Here is a 7500-nt window from a genome sequence, read left to right as displayed (position 1 = left end):
CCCGGCCGCCCGCGCGACGCGCCCATCCGCGCGGGCCAAATGCGCAGAACCGAGCGACCACGCCGCGGCCCCGCGCGCGCCAAGGCGCGGGAGCACGACGAAGCGCGCGCCCGAGCGGCCGATCGGCCCAGCGCGCCCGTCCTTGCGCGTCACCGGCCAACGGCCCCGCGCACGCGCGGCGCGCCCGCCCGCGCGGCGCGACCATCCGCGCTGGGCGACGGGCTCGGGCGGAAGGCCCGCCCAGGCAGGACACACCCCCTTACCTCCCCAGCGGGGCATCCTCCGAAGGCCCACCCCAAGGGCTCCAGCGAATCGAGGAGCATTGCACACGGAAACGGCCCGGACGCGAGTCCCGGTCGCACGGGGTGCGCATCCCGAACGTCCGGGACGCGCTTCCCGGGAGGGCCGATGGAGGGAGCCGAAGTGGCGCACGGCCGCCGGGCACGGACGGCCGAAGGCAGCGCCCGTGCGCCGGGAAGTCGGCAGGCGCGTGCCGGCTCCGTCGGGGACGAAATGTGCCGGGCAAGTCCGCCGCGAGGCAACGGTCCTGTGCGGAGTGGAGCGGAAGGCCCGCCGCGGCGGCAGCAGACCCCCCCTCCCTACCACCCCGGCGGGGCATCCGCCCAAAGCCCACCCCAAGCGTTCCAAAGTACCGAGGAGCGTTGCAAACGGGAACGGCCCGGACACGCGACCCGGTCGCACGGGTCGCGCGTCCCGGTCGCACGGGTCGCGCGTCCCGGTCGCACGGGTCGCGCGTCCCGGGAGGGCCGACGGACGAAGCCGAAGTGGCGCACGGCCGCCGCGCACGGACGGCCGGCGGCGGCGCCCGTGCGCCGGAAAGTCGTCGGGCGCGCGACGGCTCCGTCGGGGACGAACGGTGCCGGGCACGACCGCCGCGAGGCAACGGACTTGTGCGGAGGGGGGCGGAAGGCCCGCCGCGGCGGCGCCAGCCCCCCCTCCCTACCACCCCGACGGGGCATCCGCCCAAAGCCCACCCCAAGCGTTCCAAAGTACCGAGGAGCGTTGCAAACGGGAACCGCCCGGACACGCGTCCCGGTCGCACGGGATGCGCGTCCCGGTCGCACGGGTCGCGCGTCCCGGGAGGGCCGACGGAGGAAGCCGGCGCACGGCCGCCGCGCGGACGGCCGGCGGGGGCGCCCATGCGCCGGGGCCTCGGCGGGCGCGGGCCGGCTCCCTCGGGGACGAACGGTGCCGGGCCCGCCCGCCGCGAGGCGACGGACTTGTGCGGAGTGGAGCGGAAGTCCCGCCGCGGCAGCAGCAGCCCCCCCTCCCTACCACCCCGGCGGGGCATCCGCCCAAGGCCCACCCCAAGCGTTCCAAAGTACCGAGGAGCGTTGCAAACGGGAACGGCCCGGACACGCGTCCCGGTCTCACGGGATGCGCGTCCCGGTCGCACGGGTCGCGCATCCCGGGAGGACCGACGGAGGAAGCCGGCGCACGGCCGCCGCGCGGACGGCCGGCGGCGGCGCCCATGCGCCGGGGCCTCGGCGGGCGCGTGCCGGCTCCCTCGGGGACGAACGGTGCCGGGCGCGCCCGCCGCGAGGCGACGGACTTGTGCGGAGTGGAGCGGAAGTCCCGCCGCGGCAGCAGCAGCCCCCCCTCCCTACCACCCCGGCGGGGCATCCGCCCAAGGCCCACCCCAAGCGTTCCAAAGTACCGAGGAGCGTTGCAAACGGGAACGGCCCGGACACGCGTCCCGGTCTCACGGGATGCGCGTCCCGGTCGCATGGTATGCGCGTCCCGGTCGCACGGGTCGCGCATCCCGGGAGGGCCGACGGAGGAAGCCGGCGCACGGCCGCCGCGCGGACGGCCGAAGGCAGCGCCCGTGCGCCGGGAAGTCGGCAGGCGCGTGCCGGCTCCGTCGGGGACGAAATGTGCCGGGCAAGTCCGCCGCGAGGCAACAGTCCTGTGCGGAGTGGAGCGGAAGGCCCGCCGCGGCGGCAGCAGACCCCCCCTCCCTACCACCCCGGCGGGGCATCCGCCCAAAGCCCACCCCAAGCGTTCCAAAGTACCGAGGAGCGTTGCAAACGGGAACGGCCCGGACACGCGACCCGGTCGCACGGGATGCGCGTCCCGGTCGCACGGGTCGCGCGTCCCGGGAGGGCCGACGGACGAAGCCGAAGTGGCGCACGGCCGCCGCGCACGGACGGCCGGCGGCGGCGCCCGTGCGCCGGAAAGTCGTCGGGCGCGCGACGGCTCCGTCGGGGACGAACGGTGCCGGGCACGACCGCCGCGAGGCAACGGACTTGTGCGGAGGGGGGCGGAAGGCCCGCCGCGGCGGCGCCAGCCCCCCCTCCCTACCACCCCGACGGGGCATCCGCCCAAAGCCCACCCCAAGCGTTCCAAAGTACCGAGGAGCGTTGCAAACGGGAACCGCCCGGACACGCGTCCCGGTCGCACGGGTCGCGCGTCCCGGGAGGGCCGACGGAGGAAGCCGGCGCACGGCCGCCGCGCGGACGGCCGGCGGGGGCGCCCATGCGCCGGGGCCTCGGCGGGCGCGGGCCGGCTCCCTCGGGGACGAACGGTGCCGGGCCCGCCCGCCGCGAGGCGACGGACTTGTGCGGAGTGGAGCGGAAGTCCCGCCGCGGCAGCAGCAGCCCCCCCTCCCTACCACCCCGGCGGGGCATCCGCCCAAGGCCCACCCCAAGCGTTCCAAAGTACCGAGGAGCGTTGCAAACGGGAACGGCCCGGACACGCGTCCCGGTCTCACGGGATGCGCGTCCCGGTCGCACGGGTCGCGCATCCCGGGAGGGCCGACGGAGGAAGCCGGCGCACGGCCGCCGCGCGGACGGCCGGCGGCGGCGCCCATGCGCCGGGGCCTCGGCGGGCGCGTGCCGGCTCCCTCGGGGACGAACGGTGCCGGGCGCGCCCGCCGCGAGGCGACGGACTTGTGCGGAGTGGAGCGGAAGTCCCGCCGCGGCAGCAGCAGCCCCCCCTCCCTACCACCCCGGCGGGGCATCCGCCCAAGGCCCACCCCAAGCGTTCCAAAGTACCGAGGAGCGTTGCAAACGGGAACGGCCCGGACACGCGTCCCGGTCTCACGGGATGCGCGTCCCGGTCGCACGGGTCGCGCATCCCGGGAGGGCCGACGGAGGAAGCCGGCGCACGGCCGCCGCGCGGACGGCCGGCGGCGGCGCCCATGCGCCGGGGCCTCGGCGGGCGCGTGCCGGCTCCCTCGGGGACGAACGGTGCCGGGCGCGCCCGCCGCGAGGCGACGGACTTGTGCGGAGTGGAGCGGAAGTCCCGCCGCGGCAGCAGCCGCCCCCCCTCCCTACCACCCCGGCGGGGCATCCGCCCAAAGCCCACCCCAAGCGTTCCAAAGTACCGAGGAGCGTTGCAAACGGGAACGGCCCGGACACGCGTCCCGGTCGCACGGGATGCGCGTCCCGGTCGCACGGGTCGCGCGTCCCGGGAGGACAGACCGAGCAAGCCGAGGTGCCGCTCACGGCCGCCGCGAGGGACGTACGGCGCCGGCGCCCGCGCCCCGTGGCACGGCCTAGAGCGTGCCCCCCTGCCACCCCATCGGGGCATCGGCGCAAAGCCCACCGCGGGGTAGATAACCGAAGGCAACGAGGGACGGTGGATGCACATATCCGAGCAGTGGCGATAGGGCCGGAGGGAGCACCGACAGGGCCGTGAGATTTTAAAGTACCGAGGGAATTTGCAAACCGGGCCCGCCCCTCCCCCCGTCCATCGCACGCCGATCGGGGGTCCGGCGCCCCGCGGGGGGCTGCCGGCATGCGCTCCCGGTGCAGGCATCGACGAGCCGCCCGCGACCTCCACTCGGGTCCGAGCCCCCAAGCGCGGATGCCGAAACGCGCCGGCCGCGGCAGCCCCACCCCTGCCACCCCATCGGGGCATCGGCGCAAGGCCCACCCTGGGGTAGATAACCGAAGGCAACGAGGGACGGTGGATGCACATATCCGAGCAATAGCGATAGGGCCGGAGCGAAGACCGAGGGGGTCGGGGGGTTTTAATGTTCCGAGGGAAGTTGGAAACGGGGCCCGCCCGGACGCCCGTCCCTCGCACGCCGATCGGGGGTCCCGCACCCCGCGGGGGGCTGCCGGCATGCGCCCCTAGTACAAGCATCGACGAGTCGCCCGCGACCTCCACTCGGATCCGGCGGCGCACGCGCGGATGGCGAAACGCGGCGGCCGCGGCTGCAGCCCCCCTACCACCCCGTTGGCGCGTCGGCGCAAAGCCCACCCCGGGGAGGATAACCGAAGGCGACGAGGGACGATGCATGCACATATCCGAGCAAATACCGAGAGGGTCGGGGGGAAGACCGAGAGGCAAGGGGTGTTTAGAGTACCGAGGGAAGTTGCGAAAGGGGCCCGCCCGGACGCTCGCCGCTCGCAGGCGATCCGGCGGGGCGCACGGAGGGCGCCGCCCATCGCCGGAGCTTGCTCGGTCATCTCTGCCGCACGGACACGTAAGCGCCGCCGCGCAAGGTTCGGCCGGCGGGGCGGACGGTTCGCCGCCGCAGGCCTTTCCCGCAGCCGGAACGTGGGCCCGGCGTTGCGCGCCGGCGGGCCGCGCAATCCGCCGGGGCGCACGGCGGGCGCCGCCCGTCGCCGGGGCTTCGCTCGGTCATCTCGGCCGCACGGACACGTGCGCGCAGCCGCGGAAGGTTCGGCCGGCGGGGCGGACGGTTCGCCGACGCAGGCCTCTCCCGCGGCCGGAACGCGGGACCGGCGTTGCGCGCCGGCGGAAGGCGCGATCCGGCAGGGCGCACGGCGGGCGCCGCCCGGGCTTCGCTCGGTCATCTCGGCCGCACGGACACGTGCGCGCCGCCCATCGCCGGGGCTTCGCTCGGTCATCTCGGCCGCGCCGCCACGTGCGCGCCGCCGCGGAAGGCTTGGCCGGCCGGGCGGACGGTTCGCCGCCGCAGGCCTTTCCCGCAGCATGCGCCCCTTCGCCCGAACGACCGCGGGACTCCGGTACGGCCTAGCCGTCGGCCGCCCGGCTGCAAGCCGTCGGGGCCGCTCGATCCCCGTCGCGTGCCGGCCGCCGCTCGGGCCAGCCGGCCGGCTGCCGCACGTAACCTCTGACCTCATCAGCGGTCGATCCGCACCGCGCTGGTCTTCGGTGCGGACCCGTCGGGGCCGTGCCGCGCCGGCCGTCGCATCCGGTTCCGCAGGCGCCGCCCGGTTGCCTCCCGCCCTCGTGCGCTCGCGCCGGCCGGGCGACGCGGTGCCCGCGGGACTCGGGCATGGTTGAGCCGTCGGCCGCCCGGCGGCATGCCGCCGCCGCTCCGCGCCGCGTGCCGGCTGCGCTCCTCCCCGCGCCCGTCCGCGGGCGGGCCCGCCGCCGCTCGCGCCGGCCGGGCGACGCGGTGCCCGCGGGACTCGGGCATGGTTGAGCCGTCGGCCGCCCGGCGGCATGCCGCCGCCGCTCCGCGCCGCGTGCCGGCTGCGCTCCTCCCCGCGCCCGTCCGCGGGCGGGCCCGCCGCCGCTCGCGCCGGCCGGGCGACGCGGTGCCCGCGGGACTCGGGCACGGTTGAGCCGACGGCCGCCCGGCGGCATGCCGCCGCCGCTCCGCGCCGCGTGCCGGCTGCGCTCCTCCCCGCGCCCGTCCGTGGGCGGGCCCGCCGCCGCTCGGCCTAGCCCCCCGGCTGCCGCACGTAACCTGCGACCTCGTCGGCGCTGGATGCGCGTCGTGACAGTTTTCGGTGGGGCGCCGCGGAGGCGCCGGGGGCCCATGCGACGGGCCAGGGGGCGAACGGAGGGCTCGGTCAGCCCTAACAGGGGACCGGCGACAAAGGAGCGGTCGCGCAAAGCTTCGTAAGGGACCCAGACGACGGACCTACCGATCCGAAGCACCGCGCACGGACGCGCAGCGGGCCCACGACGGGCCGACACGGAAGGCCCGCCGCCAAGGCCGCAAAACCGACAAAGGAACCCACGGGGACGCACCAGAGCGGGCAAAGCTTTCACCGAACGGGACGGGACCGAGCCCCCGCAACAGGCGAGGGCGACGGATCCGACCAAGTAAGGCCGATCCCGCTCCACGCACGCGCGGCCGCAGGAACTTCGTGAGGGACGGGACGACCGGCCGACCGAACCGAAGCGCCGCGCACGGCCGCCGCGAGGGCCGGCCGGAGGCATAGACCGAGCGCCGCGCCAGCGGAAGGAGCGTGCCGGCTCCGTCGGGGACCACCTGCGCACGGTCCGTCCGAGCGAGCCGACGGACCGGCGCGGAAGGCCCGGCGCCGAGCCCGCAAAACCGACAAAGGAACCCACAGGGACGCACCAAAGCGGCCCAAGATTTCACCGAGACGGGACCGAGCCCACGCAACATGCGATGGCGACGGATCGGACCAAGTAAGGCCGATCCAACTCCGCGCGCGCGCGGCCGCGAGCACTTCGTGAGGGACAGGAAGACCGGCCGACCGAACCGAAGCGCCGCGCACGGCCGCCACAAGGGCCGGCTGGAGGCGTAGACCGAGAGCCGCACCAGCGGAAGGAGCGTGCCGGCTCCGTCGTGGGCCAACTCCGCGGGGCCCATCCGAGCGAGCCGACGGGCCGGCGCGGAAGGCCCGGCCGAACCCGCAAAACCGACAAAGGAACCCACAGGGACGCACCAGAGCGGACAAAGATTTCACCGAACAGGACGGGACCGAGCCCACGGAACATGCGAGGGCGAAGGATCGGACCAAGTAAGGCCGATCCAACTCCGCGCGCGCGCGGCCGCGAACACTTCATGAGGGACGGGAAGACCGGCCGACCGATCCGAAGCACCGCGCACGGCCGCCGCAAGGGCCGACCGAAGGAATAGACCGAGCACCGCACCAGCGGAAGGAGCGTGCCGGCTCCGTCGTGGGCCAACTCCGCGGGGCCCATCCGAGCGAGCCGACGGGCCGGCACGGAAGGCCCGGCCGAACCCGCAAAACCGACAAAGGAACCCACAGGGACGCACCAGAGCGGACAAAGATTTCACCGAACGGGACGGGACCGAGCCCACGCAACATGCGAGGGCGAAGGATCGGACCAAGTAAGGCCGATCCAACTCCGCGCGCGCGCGGCCGCGAAAACTTCGTCAGGGACGGGACGACGGGCCGACCGATCCGAAGCGCCGTGCACGGCCGCCGCAACGGCCGGCCGGAGGCGTAGACCGAGCGCCGCGCCAGCAGAAGGAGCGTGCCGGCTCCGTCGTGGGCCCGCTGCGCGTGGCCCATCCGAGCGAGCCGACGGGCCGAATCCCTCGAGGACGAACGGTGCCGGGCACGCCCGCAGCGAGTGCCCACGGCGGGCTTGTGCGGAGTGGAGCGGAAGGCCCGCCGCGGCGGCAGCAGCCCCCCCTCCCTACCACCCCAGCGGGGCATCCGCCCAAAGCCCACCCCAAGCGTTCCAAAGTACCGAGGAGCGTTGCAAACGGGAACCGCCCGGACATGCGTCCCGGTCGCACGGGATGCGCGTCCCGGTCGCACGGGTCGCGCGTCCCGGGAGGGCCGACGGAGGAAGCCGAAGTGCCGTGCG

Source organism: Phoenix dactylifera, chromosome 10, assembly GCF_051530095.1.
Source record: "Phoenix dactylifera cultivar Ajwa chromosome 10, Ajwa_hap1_PhDact_Kaust_v1.1, whole genome shotgun sequence".
In the NCBI taxonomy this organism is placed as follows: Eukaryota; Viridiplantae; Streptophyta; class Magnoliopsida; order Arecales; family Arecaceae; genus Phoenix; species Phoenix dactylifera.
The sequence above is the reverse complement of the archived record's forward strand: the minus strand, read 5'-3'. Positions refer to the sequence as shown.